The following is a 23823-nucleotide window of genomic DNA, read 5'->3' as shown; positions in this document are numbered from 1 at the left end:
CGATGATCTTGAGGAGGTGTTATATGACAATGATGTATTATGATGATAAGTTGTTAATGATATGATGATGATGATGATATTTATTATATCATTGGGTGAAAGAACCGCAGATTAGTTTCAAGTGGATGGAGCTGCTGGTAATTAGTAGTAGCGCTTCTCCCTGCCCGCGCTACTTTTGTATTTTATTTCTTTTTTATTTCATGTTGTATTCATACACCTTTACACAAGTTTTCATACAACAGGATTTTAGAGATTATTTTTACATCATAATGAGTTATTACATCATGTTGTATTCATTATGATGTAAAAACAATCTCTAAAATCATGTTGTATGAAAACTTGTGTAAAGGTGTATGAATACAACATGAAATAAAAAAAGAAATAAAATACGAAATAATAGTAGTAGCGCGGGCAGGGAGAAGCGCTACTACTAATTACCAGTAGCGCTCCTCTGGTGAAGCGCTACTACTATGTCGATTTAGCGGTAGTGTGTGCTCAGGCACGCTACTGCTAACCTTTAGTTGTAGCGCCGTACCAGTAGCGCTCCTGCCCGCGCTATTCATAGGCCTAAAATCCTCGCTGCTGCTAGGCTTTTCCCTAGTAGTGTATAGCTGATAGTAGATGGGTAAGTCATGTTCATTGTTCCCCTAAGAAAGAAGGTATTACTGTTGTTCCTAATGATAAGAATGAACTTATTCCACAGAGAATTGTTATAGGCTATAGAATGGTAATTGATTTTAGAAAATTAAACAAAGCAGCTAGAAAAGATCATTACCCTCTACCTTTTATTGATCAAATTCTAGAAAGATTATCTAAGAACACACATTTTTGCTTCCTTGATGGATACTCTGGTTTTTCACAAATACATGTTTCTCAACCTGATCAAGAAAAGACCACTTTCACTTGTCCCTTTGGAACTTATGCTTATAGACATATGCCTTTTGGTTTATGCAATGCACCTGCTACCTTTCAAATATGTATGACTGCTATATTCTCTGACTTTTATGAAAAGATTTTTGAAGTTTTCATGGATGACTTTTCCGTTTATGGGAAGTCTTTTGATGATTGTTTAAGAAATCTTGATCGAGTTTTGTAGAGATGCGAGCAAACAATTCTTGTCTTGAATTGGGAGAAGTGCCACTTTATGGTTAATGAAGGTATTGTTTGGGGCCATAAAAATTCTGAAAGAGGTATTGAAGTGGACAAATCTAAGGTTGATGCAATTGAGAAAATTCCATGTCCTAAAGATATCAAAGGTATTCGTAGTTTCTTTGGTCATGCTGGTTTCTATAGGAGGTTTATCAAAGACTTCTCTAAGATTTCTAGGCCTCTTACAAATCTTTTTCAAAATGATGTTCCTTTTGTTTTTGATGATTATTGCTTAGAATTCTTTGACACACTCAATAAAGCCTTAATTTCTGCACCTATTGTTCAATCACCTGATTGGAACTTGCCTTTTGAAATTATGTGTGATGCTAGTGATTATGCTGTTGGTGCTGTTCTAGGACAAAGAGTTGACAAGCAACTAAATGTTATTCATTATGCTAGTAAAAATCTAGACAGTGCTCAAAGAAATTATGCTACCACTGAAAAGGAATTTCTAACAGTGGTGTTTGCTTGTGATAAATTTAGATCTTACATTGTTGACTCAAAAGTAATTGTTCACACCGACCATTATGCTATTAAATATCTTATGGAAAAGAAAGATGCTAAACCTAGGCTTATTCAATGGGTTCTCTTGCTACAAGAATTTTATTTGCATATCAATTTGATTTGCATAACACTGATAGAAAGGGAGCAGAGAACCCCGTAGATGATAACTTGTCTAGGCTTGAAAATATTCTTGATGACCCACTACCTATTGATGATAGTTTTCCAGATGAGCAGTTAGCTGTAATAAATGTTTCTCATAACACTCCTTGGTATGCTGACTATGCTAATTACATTGTTGCTAAATATTTACCACCTAGTTTCACATACCAACAAAAGAAAAAATTCTTCTATGATTTAAGACATTACTTTTTGGATGACCCACATCCTTATAAAGAAGGAGTAGATGGTATTATTAGATGTTGTGTACTTGAGCATGAACAGGGACAGATCCTACAAAAAATTCACTCTAAAACTCATGGAGGACATCATGAGGGAGACAGAACTACTCACAAGGTATTGCAATCGGGATTTTATTGTCCTAATCTCTTCAAGGATGCTCGTAAGTTTGTCTTATCTTGTGATGAATGTCAAAGAATAGGTAATATTGGTAAGCATCAAGAAATGCCTATGAATTATTCACTTGATGTTGAACAATTTGATGTTTGGGGATTTGATTACATGGGGCCTTTTTCTTCCTCTAATGGGTATACTCATCTTTTGTTTGATGTTGATTATGTTACTAAGTGGGTAGAAGGTATTCCAACTAGTAGTTCTAATCACAACATGTCGGTGTACTAGAGTAGGACTACCCTAGTACCCCAAACTTGTGCATGGGCAGTTGCAGCACCCCGCGGCAAGGCTTGCCGGGCGACCGCCAAGGTCCTCCGTGGTTCCCTTGGAGCCATTCAAGAACGAGGTATTTAAGCTTAGGAGACAAGGCCCCGGCAAGAGGAGCTTGCCGGGAAGGCCAACCAAGGCATCCCAAGGAACTTGCCGCGACGCGCCACGCGTCCCGGCAAGGCAACAAGGCCCCGGCAAGAGGAGCTTGCCGGGAAGACCAACCAAGGCATCTCGAGGCCCGGTGGGCGACAAGCTTCCGGGCCCGACAAGACAACGGCCGCGGCAAGGCGCTTGCCGCGGCAGGCGGCCACTCTGTGCCCACGCTCCAGCGCATCCACCAACGTGTCACTCTGGGGGCCTTTCCAGGCGCGCGTGGCGGGAGGCTGTGCAGCCAGCGGTGCGCAGTGGCATGCGAAGCTGACAAGATTGCCATCGTGGTGAGCGGTGGCGTCCCTGACGGTACCTTTCTGCACTGTTTGGGCCACACAGACGGGCATTTAAGGCCCTTGTCCCCTGCCATCAGGGTTAGGTAGGAAACACTGTACAAGTAACTGTACCAACCACTCCTCTTTTTACACTTTTACCCTTCTCTACGTTGCCACCTGTCGGTGACCCCTTTAGCATATAAAAGGAGGCCCATGCACAACGTAGAGGGGGTTCGACTCATTCGTGAGACAGAAAACACTTAGTTCTCTCTCCGGAGCAAGAACATAATAGAATTAGACAAGCAGCAATAGGAGTGTTATCTCCCCGGAGAGCTCCGAAGCTGGGTAAACTGCTCGTGTGCTTCGCCTCGATCTGCTCTTCGTGCGACCTCCGCCCCCCGCCGAACCGAAAGGGGCTCAGTCCGCCGGCCCCATAGGTGTTCGTGGATCAGTTTCCCCGACATCTTTGGCGCGCCAGGTAGGGGGCGTCGAGATTGCGTGAACCTGATCCGGCGTTCACATGATCTAGATCTTCATTTTCTTCATCAACATGCCACCGAAGAAGAAGGCTTCGTAGGCAGCTGTTCCGTCCGCGTCGGTCCCACCGCCACCGGAGCAAACGAGTGGTGGGGAAGTTGTCGGCGGCAGGACGGACGTCGACGAGGAAGCTCACGACGCTGCCAGGTCCAAGGGCAAGGCAGCGCAGACCTCGACGTCCGCGCTTGTTCCGCGCCCGTCTCAGGAGGCGCAGGACCGACAACGTCATGGTACTCGCAGTACCATACGTTTGTTGGGCCAAAATCAAGCTGGTGGATCCCGGGGCGCTCAAGACCAGCATGCATGCCAGCGTACCAGCACGAGCGAGACACGGTCGCCCGGACGGGATAATGCTCCTTCTAACATAGTTAGAAGTCCGAGCACATCCCGCTCCTCGCGCCGTCCGCCACTGCCACCCACCACTCCGTCAGAAGCTTTGGCGCGAGATCAACTGCTCCTGGATTACCCTTCGACATCAGACAAGATCGACGAATGGAGGGCCACCATTCAGAGTCTCATCGGCTACACCAACGGCGACACTCCGTGGCAGCCGAGCGCGTCGCTGCTGCGGCATGGTTGCCAGGCACGAGCCGGTGGCGACGAAACTGGTGGAGGTGCAACCACCATGCAATCACCACCCCGAAGGCCAAGATCGCCGACTCGCCGGATCCACATCGACAGCGACTCCACCGCATCGTCGGATCCACGAGCTCGTCGCGATCAGCGCCAAGTTCTTCACGATCGACAGCGAGAAGACGCTCGTACTCGCATCGAGCGCCGAAGAGAAGCGCGACGTCAATTCGACAAGCACGCTGGGCCCACTGTTGACATGCATGGGCCAGGGGAACCAGGCGACTTGCCGTACGCGGTAGGTTGCCCTGCGTTCACTCGTGAGCTGTGGCAAGTCCAGTGGCCCAGCACGAAGAACTTCAAGCCAGACGTACCGGAGAAGTACGACGGCAAGACGCATCCGTCGGAGTTCCTCAGCATCTACACCATTGCGGTGCAGGCTGCCGGGGGACGGGACGACAAGATCCTTGCCAACTACTTCCCGCTGGTGCTCAAACCCAACGTCAGATCCTGGCTCATGCACTTGCCGGACAACTCCATATCCTCTTGGGCCAATCTATGCCATCAGTTTGTCGGCGCCTTCACAGGCGGCCACAAGCCTCATGGCCAAGAGAGTGACCTTCATCTGCTCGCCCAGAAGGAAGGAGAGCCCCTGCACAAGTACATTCAGAGATTCAGCAGCGTACAACACAACATCCCGGACGTCCACCCTGTCGCGGTGATCAGCGCGTTCCATCAGAACATGCGAAACCGCAGGATGCGGGAGGAAATGGCGATGTGCAAGATCAGAGACGTTAGTGAGCTATATGCCCTGGCCGACAAGTGTGCACGTGCTGACGAAGGGAGGAGACTCCCCGGAGAGAACATAGGAGCGGCGGGATCTGACAGTGAGGATGCAGCCCCGGCAAAGAAGAACCGGCGGCGAAATAACAGGAAGAAAAAAGGTAAAGAGGTGCTAGTTGTTGAGCAGTCCGGCAACGGTGGTGGCGCCAAGAAAGCCAAAGCTGGTGACACCACAGAGGCTGTGGAGGTCGCCGACAAGCAGGACGGCACCAACAAGTAGTATTGCAAGATCCACCGCACCAAGGGCCACGATCTCCAGAGCTGCAAGAAAGTCGAGCAGCTTGTTGAGCAACAGAAAGCTGAATACGAGCGGCGCGACAAGGAGAAGGCCCAGGAAGGTGCGGGAGGATCCGGCAAGGAGATAGACCCCCTCGCGGCCACGACAAGGATGAAGATGACAACGACAATGAAGACATGGACGATGAGGAGACTGATGAGCAGGAGTTCTAGAAAGCCACAGAGGTCCTGTGCGTTGACGGCGGTGCTTCTCTGCATACTTCGCACCGCCAGCTCAAGCAGTGGGTGCGGGAAGTTAATGCAGCAGAACCACCCATCGAGTCACGCAAGTCTCTGAAATGGTCCGGCACGCCTATCATCTTTGATATTGAGGACCACCCTGATCGCGTAACCGCGGTCGGGTGTTTGCCGATGTTGGTTTCGCCAACTATCCGCAACCTCAAAGTCACTAAGATGTTAGTTCATGGCGGGGCCGGCTTGAACCTGATCTCCTCCGCGGTGCTCCAGAAACTCCAAATCCCTGACAGCGAGCTCGAAGAGACCGGTACATTTCAAGGAATCAACCCGGGAAGGAGCAAGCCGAAGGGAAAGATCACGTTGCCGGTAACATTTGGCAGCGAGTTGAACTTCAGGACTGAGAGGGTTACATTTGATGTTGCTGACTTTCCATTGCCTTACAATGGAATCCTTGGCCGTCCAGCACTCGCCAAGTTCATGGCAGCCTCTCACTATGCATACAATGTTCTGAAGATGCCAGGCCCGATAAGTGTCATCTCTGTCCCTGGCGACAAGAAGGATGCCCTTATCTGCGCCGATAAGATATACAGGGAAGCAGCAGCCGCAACATATCACAAATCACTTGCCGCTGGGAAGAAGAAGACCAAGTCCGGCAAGAGTTCTGATGCCCACTCCGGCAAGCGCACCTCTTCGGAGTGCTGCGCTACCGTCGACGACGCATCATCGAGCTCCACCGGCAAGTGTAAGAAGGCAATGGCAGCTCCACCTGAGACCAAGAAGGTGTCCGCCAAGGAGGACGGCACTGGTGGTACCTTCACCATCAGTGCCACTCTCGACCCTAAATAGGAAAGCATGCTCGTTGCTTTCCTGTGGGAGAATGTCGACGTGTTTGCGTGGCAACCGTCTGACATCCCCGGTGTTCCTAGGAAAGTAATTGAGCACCACCTTGCCGTCTGTCCTCATGCGCGGCCCGTCAAGCAGAAAGTCAGGAAACAGGCAGTGGAGCGCCAAGAATTCATCGCAGAAGAAATCAAGAAGTTGGAAGCAGCAGGCCTTGTCAGAGGGGTGCTCCATCCTACGTGGTTGGCCAATCCTGTAGTCGTGCGCAAGGCAAACGGGAAGTGGAGGCTTTGTATCGACTTTACCGATGTTAATAAAGCTTGTCCCAAAGACCCATTTCCTTTGCCGCGCATCGACTAGATTGTTGACTCCACGGCCGGATGTGATTTGCTTTCATTTCTTGATGCATACTCAGGATATCATCAGATCTTCATGGCAGAAGAGGATGAGGAGAAGACCGCATTCATCACCCCATGTGGCACGTACTGTTTCGTACGGATGCCTTTCAGTTTGAAGAATGCTGGTTCAACATTTGCAAGGGTAGTCCACCACGCTTTTGAGCCACAAATGCACAGAAATGTGGAAGCCTACATGGATGATATAGTGGTCAAGAACAAGGACAGGGCGACCCCGATTCCAGATTTAGACGAGACATTTGCAAATCTGCGCAAGATCAACCTCAAGCTTAACCCCGAGAAGTGCGTGTTTGGAGTCCGTCCCGGCAAGCTTCTCGGGTTCTTCGTGTCTCAGCGGGGAATTGAAGCCAATCCCGACAAGATCAAGGCCATTGTGCATATTGAAGCACCGAAGCGCGTCAAGGATGTACGAAGGCTTGCCGGTTGCGTGGCTGCTCTCAGCAGGTTTATCTCTAGGTCTGCTGAGCGCGCCCTGCCGTTTTTCAAAATATTGAAAAAGGCAGGTCCAATGACATGGACTCCGGAGGCGGAGGCTGCGCTGCAGGACTTGAAAAGATACCTGTCCTCCACTCCAACACTTGTCGCACCTAAGCCACAAGAAAAGTTGTTGCTGTATATAGCGGCAACCAATCAAGTGGTTAGTGCTGCGTTAGTGGCGGAGAGGGAGGCAGATGATGAGCCTGCAACCACGGCGGAGGCATCCAGCGACAAGCAATGGGCTTCGCCGACAAGCTCTGGTCCCGACAAGGATGGATCTGTGCAGGAACATGACAAGATGCAGAAGAGAATGGTGCAGCGCCCAGTTTACTTTGTCAGTTCCCTTCTGCAGGGGGCTAGGTCAAGGTACTCTGGTGTGCAGAAATTGCTTTTTGGCCTTCTCATGGCCTCGAGAAAGCTGCGAAATTACTTCCAAGCACATGAGATCACAGTCGTCACTCGTTTTCCGTTGAAGAGGATACTGCAAAATCCAGAAGCAATAGGCAGGATTGTCGAGTGGGCACTGGAACTGTCAAGCTTTGGCCTTAAGTTTGAAAGCACTTCAACTATCCAAAGCAGAGCATTGACAGAGTTCATAGCAGAGTAGACGCCAACACCAGATGAAGAAATTCCAGAGACGAGCATCCCCGTCAAGGAAGCGAGCAAAGAGTGGCTGATGTACTTTGTTGGTGCCTTCTCGCTGCAAGGCGCTGGTGCAGGCGTGTTGCTTGTCGCACCCACCGGAGAGCACCTCAAGTACGTAGTCCAGATGCACTTTCCCAAGGAGCAAGCAACCAACAATACTGCAGAGTATGAAGGATTGCTTGCCGGTCTCAGGATCGCAGCAGACCTTGGGATCAAGAAGCTCATTGTCAGGGGTGACTCACAGCTTGTCGTCCGCCAAGTGAACAAGAACTATCAGAGTCCATTGATGGAAGCATATGTTGATGAAGTGAGAAAGCTAGAAGAGCACTTCGACGGCCTACAGATGGAGCATATTCCAAGAGCTCAGAATGACATTGCTGATGGCCTGTCGAAGTGCGCCGCACTAAAGTTACCTGTGGAACCAGGGATCTTTGTGCTCAAGCTGACTCAACCGTCTGTAACACCATCAACTGGACAGAGCAAGAAGAGGAAGTTGATTTCTGGTGACTATTTTCCGGCAGAGCTCCCCGAAGCCGCCGCCAAGAAAGTCCCCAAGATCAACACCAAGAGTGCTGAGGAGCAGTCTGCTCCGGCAAACCTTAGTGTTTGTTCCGTTGAAGCAGACGCTCCCGACAAGTTTTGCCCCGGCAAGCTTGCCGGGGAACATCAAGCTCCGGCCGAGCCACAGGTTCTTGCCGTAGAAGCTGATGTTCCCGCAGCAGCAGAAGTGCCTTTAGTCTTTGTTGTGGAGCCACAAGCTCCAGCATGGGCATAGCAAATTGTCCATTTCCTTCAGACAGGAGAACTTCCCGAAGAGCAAGAAGAAGCGGAGAGAGTAGCCCGGCAGTCAAGTATGTACCAGTTTGTCGACGACACACTGTACAGAAGAAGACTCAATAGTGTGAAATTGAAGTGTATTTGCCAGGAAGACGGACAGAAGCTGTTGGCAGAGATACATGGAGGCATATGTGGTCACCACATTGGCACAAGAGCACTTGCCGGCAAAGCTTTCCGGCAAGGTTTATTTTGGCCGACAGCCCTCCAGGATGCAACTGCACAAGTAACCAAGTGTGAAGCGTGCCAGTTCCATTCCAAGCAGATACACCAGCTAGCTCAAGCTCTCCAGACGATCCCTTTATCCTGGCCATTTTTGGTCTGGGGGCTTGACATCCTCGGCCCCTTCCCCCGAGCTGTCGGGGGCTTTGAGTACTTGTACGTTGCAATCGACAAGTTCAGAAAGTGGCCGGAAGTGGAACCAGTGAGGAAGGTGACAGCACAGTCAGCAGTCAAGTTCTTCAGGTCGATTGTTTGCCCTTTCGGGACCCCTAATAGGATCATCATCGACAACGGCACACAATTCACGAGCCGCACCTTCATGCAGTACGTCCAAGATCTTGGCGCCAAGATCTGCTTCGCTTCTGTTGCTCATCCAAGAAGCAACGGTCAAGCGGAGAGGGCAAATGCTGAAGTGCTGCGCGGGCTCAAGACCAGGACTTTCGACAGGCTGCGCAAGTGCGGAAGGAACTGGATCAAGGAGCTGCCGGTGGTTCTTTGGTCGATCAGGACGACGCCAAATCGAGCCACTGGCCAGACGCCTTTCGCTCTAGTCTATGGAGCAGAGGCAGTTCTCCCCACGGAACTCGTATACGGATCACCTCGAGTGCTCGCTTATGATGATCTTGAGCAAGAGCAGCTGCGACAAGATGACGAGTTGCTCCTTGAGGAGGATCGTCTTCAGGCTGCTGTACGAGCTGCTCGATACCAGCAAGCTTTGCGCCGCTACCATAGCCGCAAAGTTAATGCCAGAAGCTTCGAGGAAGCCGACCTTGTTCTTCAGCGTGTTCAGTCCGCCAAGAATTCTAACAAGTTGACGCCAAAGTGGGAAGGCCCTTACCGGGTGAAACGAGTCACTAGGCCCGGCGCTGTCCGCCTTGAGACCGAAGATGGCGTTCCGGTGAGCAACTCCTGGAACATTGAGCATCTTCGTAAGTTTTACCCGTAGGGCGCTGTTGCCGGAACCTATTCCGGCAACCACCTTTTGTACAAGTCTTGTCGATGTTGCATGTAATCCTTTGTACAAAGCCGGGCGCAGATCCCGTGCATAAGTAAAGCTCATGTGCTCCGCACATCTTGTCAATTTCATGCATTATATTCTTTCTTGCATGCGTTATTTGACACTTTGTGCAGCACCAACCTCCGGTAAGCAATAACGAGTCGAAAGGCTCCATATCTTCATTTTCTCTTCTTTCTTTTACTCAACAAAGGAAAGGAAGGTTCCCTCGCACACAAGTTTGCCGGGGGGAAACGAGAAGATTATGATGTGGACCTTTGCCTTGCCAGGAAGCGAACGACAGAAAAGCTAAGTTTCCAAAGTTTGAGCAATTAGTTTTAATTTTTAAAGTTATCTTCCTCGAACGACCGGGCTTTGTATGGAAAACCTGTGTGCGGAGGAACCAACTCGTAGCTAGTTGTGCCCTTACTTTGTTTCGAGTCCTCTCAACAACTTAAGTGTGTTGCAACTAGCCGCGACAATGTTTCTTGTCGGAAGCGGCACCACCAGCAGGCTGCTGACGTCCCGCACTCAGCGCTCGCGGCTCGGGTGCCTGCGCCGACAAGTCCCCTAAAAGCGTAGGGTACAAACATACAAACGAAGGAATCTAGTAAAGGAAATAACATAGTAATTGATAACAGAAATAGAGTTATATTACAAAATAACTTGTCGCAGCTCTAACAGATTGATCTTATAATATGGCTAGCAGCGACAAGGAGAAAGAGAAAACGGGCGGCCTAGTCTACGTGATCGCCCTCAACCCTCTTGATCTCGCTCACCTTGTCCACAATGGGTGCAACAAGGGCCTTGAGCGCATCCAGATCGGCGTCAGGCGACAAGGACCTGAGGACGTTGGTGAGGTTGAGGCCTGGGTTGTGGAAGGCCACCTTCGTCAGCACCTTCTGGAGAGCCCCCGCACAAATCCTGCGCGACTCGTCGGCCAGCTGCTTTGGGATCCTCTCCCGGAGTCGCTGGAGTGCCGTCGCCACGCCCTTGAAGAACAGGCTGAGCTTGGCGCTGGGTTGGAGATGCTCGTCGGAAGGATACCCAAAGTCCTCCATCCCCAACTGCGCCAGCTCCTCGTTGATGATTGCGGTGATATTCACCAGACCCTCAGTCCAATGCTCCACCGTTTCCCTAAATGAGTTCTGGGTAACAGCGATGCTTGCCAGCAGCACCTTGTTGGCCTTGATCTTCTCCGACAAGGTCACCTCTCGCTCCTTGGCGGCGGCCAGCGTCTGAGTCAGCGTAGCCAGCTTCAACTCAAGATTCGCGTTGGAGTCCTTGGCGGTGCTGAGATCCTTGCTCCTTTCAGCGAGAAGACCCTGCAGCTCACCATGAGCAGCAGCATCCTTCTCACGCTCGCGCTTGAGCACAGCAAGCTCCTCGCCACTCGTCTTGAGGTTGGCCTCCAACTGCGTCACCCTCGTCTCCAGCTCCTTCTTGGCGGCCTCTGCAGTTGCGGCAGCATCCCTTGCTTCCTTGAGAGCCCCACCAAGTGTTTCTTCGCACGCGACAAGCTCCTCCTCGTAGCTATCAAGGTTGGCCTTCCGCTGCACCAACTCGCCTTCTCGCGCGGACTGCTTCTCGGCAGCAAGCCTTTGTTCCTCCTTAGCTTCGGCCTTCTCGAGAAGGAATGTTGTACGCTCCTCGGCGAGAAGCTCCCGCTCCTGTGCCAGGGACCGGAGGGCTTCTTGATTGAGGCCCCGGAGCTCCTCTGCACGTTTCTCCATATCGACTCCCGCCCTCGCGACAAGCGCTTCACGGGAAGCCAGCTTGGCTTGTCGTGCGCGGTAGAGTGACAGCAGCTTCCGCAGCAGCTGCTCCTCCTTAGGCTCACCACTGCTGCTGCTTGGCGCATCGACCAACGACAGCCCGGCGGAGGCGAGCAGCTCCTCATCGAAAGTTTCTCCTTCGACCGACGCCCTGGAGCTCAACGCCTAGGGGAGTTTGATGAAGATACCGTCGCCGGCCTTCAGGTAGGTGCTGGGCTAGGGCTGTTCGGAGCCTGGCTCTGCAGCAGCGGCGGAGGGATCGGCGGTCGGCAAAGCGCCTGGCGCTCCTGCGGCCTCAGGGCCGGTAGTGCGATCGCCGGATCCCTCGCCAGCTTCTGCGGCGGCAGCCTGGGCGGCCTCTTCGCCGGCGGGCTCATTAGCACCGGCCCCTTCTTCGTTGGCGGCGGCGTCGTCGTTGCTGCCACGTGCGCCTTCCTCACCGGCGTCCTCAGTCTCCATTGGCTCCGCAACAGATGGATTTGAAGAACGAAGAAGGGAGAAAAATCAAGCAAAAATCCAAGAAAGGAAATTCAGAAGAAAAAAGAGCCCAAGGGAAGTTTTCAGGCAAGAAGATTACCTGTACTAGGATCTACGGTCGCGGTCTCAACCGCCAGACGATCACTGGTGCCATCCCTTGCCGGAGAACTGTCCCTTGCCGGGGAGTTCTCCCTTGCCGGAGAGCGCTCCCTTGCCGGGGACTCCTCCCTTGGCGGCGTAGTCGAAGCGGATGGCACTTCGGGGGCGGCTTCCGGGCCCTCCTGGTGAGGCTGTTCTGCTCCTACACAAATCAACAAGCAAGATATCAGTAGAGAAAAGAGCACCCATGCGCGCCCGACAGCAGGAAGTAAAGTACAAACTTACGCAGGGGGCTGCGTTGGGGGCTGCTTTGGGGAGTGGCTGCAGGGTCCGTCAAGGTGGTCTCAAACACACCACCTGCTGACACGGTGGGATCATCTTCGATGACAATCACCGGGGCCTTGGCTCTCTTCGCCGCACTCTGGGCCAGCGTCCTGAAAAGGAATGGATTCAGATCGAAGCAAGTCAGATACAAGACAAAAATAGCAAGAATTGAAGAACTACAAGAGCACCAAAGAAACTTACTCTTCTTCCTCCTCGTCGGAGCTGAGCGCGGAGAGATCGAAGTCCGGCTTCCCTCCGGTGCGGCGAGGCGGAGGAGTAGGATCCCTTGCCCGCTTGGCAGGGGCGGTGGCCGTGGACCGGGAAGATCCCGCTCCAGTTGCCGCAGAAGTGTGAGGCGCTCCCGCGGCAACATTGCTTGCCGCAGTAGAGCGTGTCGCACGGCTTGGCGGCTGTTGGCTCGTTTGCCGCCCCGCTACATCCCCGGCCCTACGGAGACGCCTTCTTGGCGGGGCCGGGGGCTCCGCCTGCAACAAGCTGTCTGAAGGCTCGGGCTCTTCCTCGCCGGCCTCGCTCGGCTCAGCTTTAGGGCCGGCAAGATCTTCCTCACCGGCAAACTCCTCGCTCTCGGCAAGGCTTGCCGCCTCTGCCGCCTCTGCCTCCTCTACGGTGAACCCGAACTAACCCGCGGCAGCTGCTACCGCAGCCTCCTCCATCCTGGTGGCGATGCGCTGCAGCTCCGCGTCGGTGATGTCACGGGTGATGCTCTTCTGCTCATCGGCGCGGACCGGCACTTCTTCCAAGTTGTCGAAGAACGCCCGCACGACGCCATCCGCAGGCTCTTGCCAAGTTGGAACGATTCCGTGGGAATCGCACAACGGCATCATGGCGCGGATCCGGTCAAGCGATGAATTATTGCACAATGGAATGACGCTCCTCGGCAAAACGAATGGGTGCTGGGGGTCGCGTTTGAACAGCTCCAGAAGCATTGCATCCAACTCCAGGACGGTGAAGTTGAAGTTGAGGCCCGGACACAGACGCATTATATCCGCCGAGTTCTTGAACTCCCAGGCGGGTCTCCCCCTCTCCTGCAGGGGGGCGATGCGGCGGTGAAGGAAATCCGCGCCAACGGCGCCTACGGTGAGCCCGGCAAGCCTGAGGCGAAGGATCCGGGTGACGGCGATCTTCAATCTGTCGTCTTCCGGGGCCACGTTGCTCCAATCGTTGCCGCGCACGATTGGGGCTTGGTGCAGGGCAGTGAACGGATGCGGGTTCTCCTCGACGATCCAGCACCACTCCGCTCTCCACTCCTCCCATTTGCTGCGAAGCTCACCCTCCAGATATGCTTCCTTCTTGCCGACTCTCGAGATCCAGGCGATCCCTCCGGCAAGCGGCTCTCCTCTCTCGACCCAAGACATGAAAAAGTGACGGAAAAGGGCTACATTGGGGTGGACTCCAACAAAGTTTTCGCACAAATGTGCGAAAACTACCATGGTCAGAACGGCGTTGGGGGTGAAATCGAGGAGGCGGAGCCCGTAGGTGTTCATTATGTCGCAGAAGAACTCCGAGAAGGGCGGACAGAGCCCGCAATAGAAGAACAGCGCGAAGAATGGGTACCCGTTTGGAGCCAGTTCCGAAGGGGCGGCCGGGAGTACCCTCGTGCGCGGATGCGCTTGCATTTCCGTCGACCAGAAGAGGTAGTAGTACTCCCTCAGCTCCTACGCACCAAGCTGAGGGGAGAAGATCGCCCGCTCCTTCCGCAGCACTGCGAGCCGCTGCGCCTCGGCCGACTTCACGCCCTACCCCTTGTCGGCTTTCGGAGCCATGGCGGAGGTGGTGGGGGAGGTCGACGGCGTTGGTGATGCTGGTGGAAATGGGGGGCGGAGCGCTGCTCTCTCTCGGCTTTGAGAAGAAGGGGGGAGCGGCGGAGGTTTGCGAAGATGGAGTAGTAGAAACCAGCGGGGGGGGGGGGGAACGAACTGCCCATGTTTCCCTTGCTTATAAAGAGGGAGGGGGCGGACGTTTCGCCCTTCCGAATAAAGAATCCACCCACAATCTCTCCCACGACGCCGCATTCGACGCGTGCCGTTAGGGAGGGCGCGGTGGATACGGAGTCAGATACGGCGTAACCCAGGCCGCGTGTGCCCGTGCCCTGTTTTGCGCCTGGCCCAACAGCGCTCGGCACCGTGTGTGGCCCAGGCCCGGGGGCTCCTGTCGGTGTACTAGAGTAGGGGTACCCTAGTACCCCAAACTTGTGCACGGGCAGTTGCAGCACCCCGCGGCAAGGCTTGCCGGGCGACCGCCAAGGTCCTCCGTGGTTCCCTTGGAGCCATTCAAGAACGAGGTATTTAAGCTTAGGAGACAAGGCCCCGGCAAGAGGAGCTTGCCGGGAAGGCCAACCAAGGCATCCCAAGGAACTTGCCGCGACGCGCCACGCATCCCGGCAAGGCAACAAGGCCCCGGCAAGAGGAGCTTGCCGGGAAGACCAACCAAGGCATCTCGAGGCCCGGTGGGCGACAAGCTTCCGGGCCCGACAAGACAACGGCCGCGGCAAGGCGCTTGCCGTGGCAGGCGGCCACTCTGTGCCCACGCTCCAGCGCATCCACCAACGTGTCGCTCTGGGGGCCTTTCCAGGCGCGCGTGGCGGGAGGCTGTGCAGCCAGCGGTGTGCAGTGGCATGCGAAGCTGACAAGACTGCCATCGTGGCGAGTGGTGGCGTCCCTAACGGTACCTTTCTGCACTGTTTGGGCAACACAGACGGGCATTTAATGCCCTTGTCCCCTGCCATCAGGGTTAGGTAGGAAACATTGTACAAGTAACTGTACCAACCACTCCTCTTTTTACACTTTTACCCTTCTCTACGTTGCCACATGTCGGTGACCCCTTTAGCATATAAAAGGAGGCCCATGCGCAACGTAGAGGGGGTTCGACTCATTCGTGGGCCAGAAAACACTTAGCTCTCTCTCCGGAGCAAGAACATAATAGAATCAGACAAGCAGCAGTAGGAGTGTTATCTCCTCGGAGAGCTCCGAAGCTGGGTAAACTGCTCGTGTGCTTCGCCTCAATCTGATCTTCGTGCGACCTCCGCCCCCCGCCGAACCGAAAGGGGCTCGGTCCGCCGGCCCCATAGGTGTTTGTGGATCAGTTTCCCCGACACAACACCTCTATTAAAATGCTTAAGGAAGTTATTTTTCCCAAGCATTGGAGTCCCTAGATATTTAATGACTGATGGTGGTTCACTCTTTATTCATGGTGCTTTCCGTAATATGATTGCCAAGTATGATGTTAACAATAGAATTGCATCACCCCATCATCCTCAGTCTAGTGGCCAGGTTGAACTTGGCAACAGAGAAATAAAATTAATTCTACAAAAGACTGGCAATAGGTCCAGGGAGAATTGGTTTAAGAAATTAGATGATGCACTTTGGGCTTATAGAACAACATATAAAAATCCTATGGGTATGTCTCCTTATAAAATGGTTTATGGAAAAGCTTGTCATTTGCCTCTTGAGTTAGAGCACAAAGCTTATTGGGCAATCAAAGAACTAAACTATGATTTTAAACTTGCCGATGAAAAGAGGTTATTTGATATTAGCTCCATAGATGAATGGAGAACCAAGCTTATGAAATTGCCAAGTTATTTAAAGAAAAAGTTAAAAGATGGCATGATAAAAGAATCCAAAAGTGTGAGTTCAAGATTGGAGAATATGTTCTTTTGTACAATTCTCGTTTCAGATTCTTTGCAGGAAAACTCATCTACAAATGGGAAGGACCCTATGTTATCGAGGAGGTTTATCGGTCTAGAGCTATCAAAATAAATAATGCCGAAGGTACTAATCCGAATTATTAATGGGCAATGAATAAAACATTATATCTCAGGTACGCCCATTAATGTTGAAAGTAATATTATCCAAACTATGACACCAGAAGAACACATAAAACAGACCTTTCGGAACACTCTAGAATTGTGAAAAAAAGGAGGTACGTGATACGGTAAGTAAACGGACTCCAAAAAATCCGCAAAAATATTTTCTATCAGTTTTGGAAAATAACAAAGATTAGGAAAATAAAAAGCAACCAGGAAGGTCACCCTGGTGGGCACAAGACACCAGGGCGTGCTTGGCTTGCCAGGCGTGCCCAGGTGGTTGTGCCCACCTCGGGTACCTTCCGGACTCCATTTTTCTCTCGTTTGCTTGTTTCCCAAGATAAAAAATCTTTATATACCCCCCGAACCTATTGACCACCATATCGTGGTGAAATCTTCTGTTCTCTTTTCTTGCTATTTTCGGTCAGATCTGTTGAGCCAGGCATCATGACTTCTTCTTACCCCGACCAATGGGACAAGAACAAGGAGGCTACCAAAGACCAAGTGTCGGTGGTTGAGCAGGCCTGGCCTGGTGAGGAAGAAGAGGAAGATATCCTTAAACCTTACTATGCTCATCTTACCCCGACTGAGATTGAATCCTTTCGAATCATTGAAATAGTTCGTGTGCAAAATAAATATCTCACTCTTGAAAATATTCTCCATCAGGAGCACATCATCTTCCTCCGGAGCGTCATCCGTAGATTGGAGAATCTCTTGATCATGAAGGACAGGATCGCCTGTACTTCATCACCACCACCCTCTTCATCACCAAAAGAAAATTGAGTATCAGGTATGGGAACTCCCCCTTGGCTTCAGCCAAGCTTGGGGGAGGTGCCCCGGTATCATATCACCCCCACTATATTTTTCCTTTACTTATCTTAGTTTGATCCATAGTTATCTTTTTCTTTAGATGAATAAAAGTTTAGTTCGATCCTTTCTTTTTGAGAGTTTGCTTAGTGATCTATCCTTGTAATCGTGTGCGAGATACATAATAAAGTTTAGTTTGAGTTTTTGCTTTCTTTACTTTCATGTTCCAATAAAAAGAAAGGAAATAAATGAAAAATATCACATGCTAATCCTATGGTAGGTAATGACACCACATAAGGAAAAGTATAAGTAGAAAAATTTATTAGAGATTGACAAACATAGCATTGTTCAGTGATGCAACTCATGAAAGAATTAATAAGGGAAGAGAAGATTCACATATAAATACACTATCCTGGAAATATTTTGTGATTGTGAGCCCCCATCAAAATATTATATGCCAAAATTGATGACGTTGGACAAGGAAGACAACGTAATGATTTATGTTTGTTCATATTCACATAGAACTTATATTGTAATAGATTCTTCAACATGTGGTGCATGCCCCTATCTTTGCTAGCCAAAAACTCCGCACTAAGTAGAGATACTACTTATGCATCCAAAAACCCTTAAACTCAAATCTTATTTTCAAGAGTCCACCATACCTACCTAAGGATTGAGTAATATCCTTCAAGTAAGTTGTCATCGGTGCAATAAGGCAATACAAATTGCCTCTAAAAGTGTTAGATCATTTAGTGTAAGAGAAAATTGAGTGTTGTGCGAACTTGTGATAGCAAAGAATAAAAGCGACACACTGCATAATAAAGGTTGCTATCATAAGGGGCAATATAACATGACGTTGTTTTGCACTAAGGGGTTGAGCATACAAACAAATAAGCGCATGGCAACCTTTGCTTCCCTCTGTGAAGGGCCTATCTTTTACTTTTATGCAAGAGTCAAAGTTTTTCTCTCTATTCCTTTTTAATTTTCTCCTTTGGCAAGCATCATGTGGTGAGGAAAGATCTAGCCACATATGTCTAGTTGAATATGGGTAGCATGAGATATTATTGTTTACATCACCCTTGAGGTGAATACGTTGGGAGGCAAAACTATAAGCCCCTATCTTTCTATGTGTCCGTCTGAAACGTTTTCCTCATGTGTATGTGGTGAGTGTTAACAATCATAGAAGACTATATGATGGTTGAGTATGTGGACTTGCCTAAAGGCTCCGATGTGTGACCCTTCCTGAAAAGAGGATGAATTATAGTTGCAAAGTTGACTGAGAACTTAGTTTGTTTGTTTCCAAGAGAGTTTATGCTTTATACTTTGGTAGTGTGATGAATTGTTACTTCTTCATGAGAAGTATATGATAAAAGTTTTATGTTTAAGTTTGTTGTTGTCATAACAATTCATACGATGCTTCTATGTTCATATTTTGTTTTCATCGACACCTCTCTCTCTCTCTAAGCATGTGGACATATTTTTCGATTTTTGGTTTTTGCTTGAGGACAAGCGAGGTCTAAGCTTGGGGGAGTTGATACGTCCATTTTGCATCATGTTTTCCTATTGTTATTTATCATGTTTTTATTCATAATAATGCTTTTTGGTGTAATTCTAATGCCTTTTCTCTCATAATATGCAAGGTACACACAAAGAGAAAGAATTCCGGCAGCTAGAAATCTGGACCTGGAAAAGCTACGTCAGGCCACCTATTCTTCACAACTCCAAATGGGCTGAAACTTCACGAGGATTTTTTATGGAATAAATAAGAAATACTGGAACAAATAAGCACCGGAGGGGGGCCACTTGGTGAGCACAACACACCAGGGCGCGCCTAGAAAAAATAAGAGGAGGACTTTCGGGACGGAGCACCGTTGTCTCGAGACGGAACTTGGGCAGGAGCACTTTTGCCCTCCGGTGGAGTGATTCTGCCGGGGAACTTCCCTCCTGAAGGAGGAAAGCATCATCATCATCATCATCACCAACAACTCTCCCATCTTGGGGAGGGAAATATCCATCAACATCTTCAACAGCACAATCTACTCTCAAACCCTAGTTCATCTCTTGTGTTCAATCTTCGTACCGGAACTATAGATTGGTGCTTGTGGTTGACTAGTAGTGTTGATTACTATATGGATTATTTGGTGGAAGATTATATGTTCAGATCCAATATGCTATTTAGTACCCCCTGATCTTGAGCATGTTCATCACTTGTGAGTAGTTACTTTTGTTCTTGAGGTCACGGGGGAAATCATGTTGCAAGTAATCATGTGAACTTGATATGTGTTCGATATTTTGATAGTATGTATGTTGTGATTCCCTTAGTGGTGTCATGTGAACGTTGGATACATGACACTTCACCATATTTGGGCCTAAGGGAATACATTGTGGAGTAGTAATTAGATGATGGGTTGCGAGAGTGACAGAAGCTTAAACCCTATTTTCTGCGCTATTCTGTAAGGGACCGATTGGATCCAAAAGTTTAATGCTATGGTTAGAATTTATTCTTAATATTTTTCTCATAATTGTGGATGCTTGCGAGGGGGTTAACACAAGTAGGAGGATTTTTCAAGTAAGAACAACACCTAAGCACTGATCCACCCACATATCAAATTATCAAAGTTGCGAACACAAATCGAACCAACATGATAAAAGTGACTAGATGATATTCTCATGTACCCTCAAAAACGTTTGGCTTATTATAAGAGACCGTTTTGGGCTGTGCTTTGCCTAAAAAGAATTGGGCCACACTACAAAAAAATACACTTCCGTGATGATACGTGTTTGTCACAGTAGGTCGCGTTTTTTGTCATACATGTACATCCATGACAAATTTATGACAGAATCAAGATAGTCATACCTGTGCTGTCGTAGAAGTGTTCCATGACATTACCAAAATTATCATCACGGAAGTGTCCAGTTCCATGACGATAAATCGCGCATCACAGAAGTGCTTTCGTCAAGGGTGACCGACACATGGCATCCACTGTAACGGAACACCGTTAAGCTATTGGGTCGGGTTTTGGATCCGATAACCCGTTAACAGCCCCGACCAATGGGGATTTTCCACGTGTAAAATCATCATTGGCTGGAGGAAACACGTGTCGGCTCACCGTTGGGACAGATGTCATCCACTCATTGGACAGAAGGCGCCTATGATACGTCGACATGTGGCACGGCCCAACAGAGGCCATTCCTGTGAAAAGGCCGGCCCGTTTGACTTGGTCAAAAGGTGGCGGGCCGGCCCGTGTAAAGCATGTTAACGGCCTGTTCGCATATAGCCCATTTACAGCCCGCTAACCCAAGGCCCGGTACGCCCTATCCAAATTAGGCCCAGTAGCGTCATCTGGGCCACCCAATATGATTCCAGCCTGTTTTCACTTCTGGCCCATGTATGGCCCATGACGTCTTTCGGCCCATATGAGGCCCTATGTAACTCTTGGCCTATTAACGGCCCGTGGTGAAACTGGCCCGTAATGAACAGTGTATCACTTTACACCCATTAACGGCCCGTGGTGAAACTGGCCCGTAATGAACAGTGTATCAGTTTATACCCATTAAGGGCCTGTTATTCCGGTGGGCCGTTTCCAGCCCATGTTATCTTTCGGCCTTCTCAGAGCCCATTTATTCTTGGGCTCATTTCCAGCATTCGTTTACATACGGCCCGTTACTGTCATTTTCTGCTTATGGGCCAAATTCAGCCTGTGGTTACAGTCGGCCCGTTTGTGGTCCATTAACACGTTGGGCCGTTTTCAGAGCGTCATGAAATATGACCTATTAATGATGGCCCGTTATGGTCGGCCCATGAACGGACGATTCCAACTCTAGCCCGTTTACGGCCATAATGCGGTCGGTTATTGGCCCATGTTTGGCCAATCGATCATACTGCCCGTATAAGGCCCAGTAATGATAAGACCTGTAGAAGGCCCATTGTTTGTACGGCCCGTAGAAGGCCCACTATTTCTACGGCCCGTAGGAGGCCCAGTGCCACTACAGTAAATATTAGCCCATGGTTATTGTGGCCTAGTTTTAAAAAATAGGTTATTGCAGCCACTAGCAAACCGCAGAAAAAGAACTGCAATGACTACAAGCAAACAAATAAATAAGACAACAAGGAAATAAATAAGCAAGCAACTTACGCTAGGCTATCACGACTATCACACATATTACATCCACTGGGCATCAAAGTTCGCCACAAGTGCAAATAAATGCGCCGACAAAAGAATATACGAAACTGAGAGCACTTCAGAAGGCACTAGGCCTGGCCAGGTCGGGCCCCCCAAACAGCTGAAGAAGCTGAGTAGACCTCAGTTTAATCAACGATAGATGCATCAACACTAGATTTAAGGCATGATGGTGCGCACGGCAGTCCTCTGACATCTTCATTGCATCTTTGACTTCAAGTCAGACTGAGCTGAAGCAAGCCTTTCCGCTTTAAGTTGAGACTGAAGAATTCGAACTGATTGAGGTAGCGACTGCACAGAGGTTGTCTCACACCTACTGGTGAGTAGCTTCAACTCACTGTCTTCATCAAGACAGGACCTTGGGGTCATCTCGCTGTAATCAAGATGGTTGGCTCACTATCTTCCCAAAAGTTCTTCCTGGCGTAAGAGATATGACTCTAAAAGAGAAACAAGGAGACACGTAACAGGTTTCACAATTATATAAGCAAATAAATGGATCCGTTCTACATAAGGAACATGTTTTTACAACTAAAATTTGAAAATGGTAGTTGTTGCAAACATCCAATCAGATGTAAACAGCAAAGCAAACAGCAGTGGAGGCAGTGATGCCTATCCAAATCTATACTAGAACAAAGTTTGAAGGCTTGAGAAGGATGAACTTACATTACATGTTAACAGGGGCTGGACATAGCCCTTCTCCATGTTGATGGAAGGATAATTCAATAAATTCCCCAAAGAAAATTCTTTATAAGCATTGCCATTATTCTACATTTTGCAAAGAGTAAATATAGATCAAATAATATTGGAAGAAACAGAGGATAATGAATCTCAGGTGCAGACTGATGATACATAATCAAATAGCCATTAATTAAGTACAGCGTTACAAGGCAAAAGGGAGAGAGGTACTAAAAAGAGCAATGCAGAGCCCATTATTGTTTTGAGATCGTATGATCCTTTGAGCAAGGAGATTCATCTGAAATTAGTTTTCATACAAGAGAGAAGGTAGGGCACAAGCAGAAATTTAGCAGTTCAAATTTTGAATTGATATCATAGACAGTACCTGACGCTGGGCTCCCAGCAGTTCTAATAGGGGTTTGGCCACTAGAGTAGGGGTAAAGTGTGGTACAGTTGGGCCTGTGTTTTCTGTGGCTGCTGATCTATCTGATTTAACAGGTACCACTACCTTTTCCAAATACCTAGTTTGTACTCCTTGACGATCTGCACTCACCCTCTTCCTTTTGGACATCTATCACGAAAGAACAACATTTGACTGGAAAAACATAGTGTGACGACACATGGAATAGGTAGAGAAAATGGATAGTTATGGCATATACTCATATATGATGCTTAAACTAAGCAGATGATGTAACAAAGTAGAAGAAATGCAAGAGGTTAGATGCAAAATATGTGCGACCAATACAACTTTGCAAAGTTAGAGCAAGCACCTTGATGGGTGAATAAGATAGGCCATCCTCCACCATGCCAAGTTTGTTAGCCAGTGGATCATTCCGCAATATTCCTCTCGTGCGCCCATTCTCATATTCATTTTGATAATGTTCAATATCTGACATGCATGAAAACATAAAAACAAGTGAGATTTTCTTTGTAATGCAGAGGTGGTTCTAATCCAATACTGCCTCCCTGTAAACCCCCTTGTGCTATCTCTGCAATTCTTTTAAAAGATGCCATGCATGTTGTAATTTGTTGTGTGCATTAATATAATGTGGCCTACTCCTCAAAATATGATAGCTCCAGAAGTGATGACACTTCGCAGATGATAGCTTCAACATATAGTAAAGAAGAACAAGTCGACCTGACCTGACAGATTCAAAATATACTAATGGAGAACAACTCGACCTGACCAGTCGACCGCAAGAGAAGAGTATCATCTTAAAGAAGAGCAGAAGAGCAAGAAGATTGAAGATATTACAAGTTTTTCAATACAATGTCGGTTGGCCACCCATGATGAACCAGAGCGCACAGAGAAATACTATTCTTTCCGGTCTCTCCATATGTGGCTCACATGCATTTCGAAACTAAAGTAGGAACATTTAGCTAACCAATTAAACATCTCTCAGTTTTACTAATATCAGCAATAATATCATATATGAATTTGTACAACTAAGCTTGTTTAGCTCGATGAGTGGAGCAGTGCTATTACGACACGAACCACGTAGGCTGATTGTGGTCATCATAAAATGGGGAAAACATAAGCATCATCAGTACAGTGTTGACCGTGGCAGTGGGATGGCAGATCTGAAGCTGCAAACGGCGCAAAGGGTAGTTAGCAACCGATCTTTGCTTTGAAATAACAACTAAGATTTGGTATGGACAAGAAAGTACGGTCAACAAGTGACAAATAAATGCAATTATGCTGTCTCTCTATATGTCGCGACATGCATTTGGAAACTCAAGTGGGACCTTTAGCTAACCAATTAAATGTGTCGGTTAACTAATATAAGTATCATATCACAATCATATTTGAACAACTAAGCTTTCGAATTCTGAGTGTTGTGTTGTTTAGCTTGAAGGGTGGAGTAATGCTAGTACGACAGAAAGCACCTATG

Source organism: Triticum aestivum, chromosome 5B, assembly GCF_018294505.1.
Source record: "Triticum aestivum cultivar Chinese Spring chromosome 5B, IWGSC CS RefSeq v2.1, whole genome shotgun sequence".
NCBI lineage: Eukaryota > Viridiplantae > Streptophyta > Magnoliopsida > Poales > Poaceae > Triticum > Triticum aestivum.
This window is presented reverse-complemented; position numbering follows the sequence as displayed.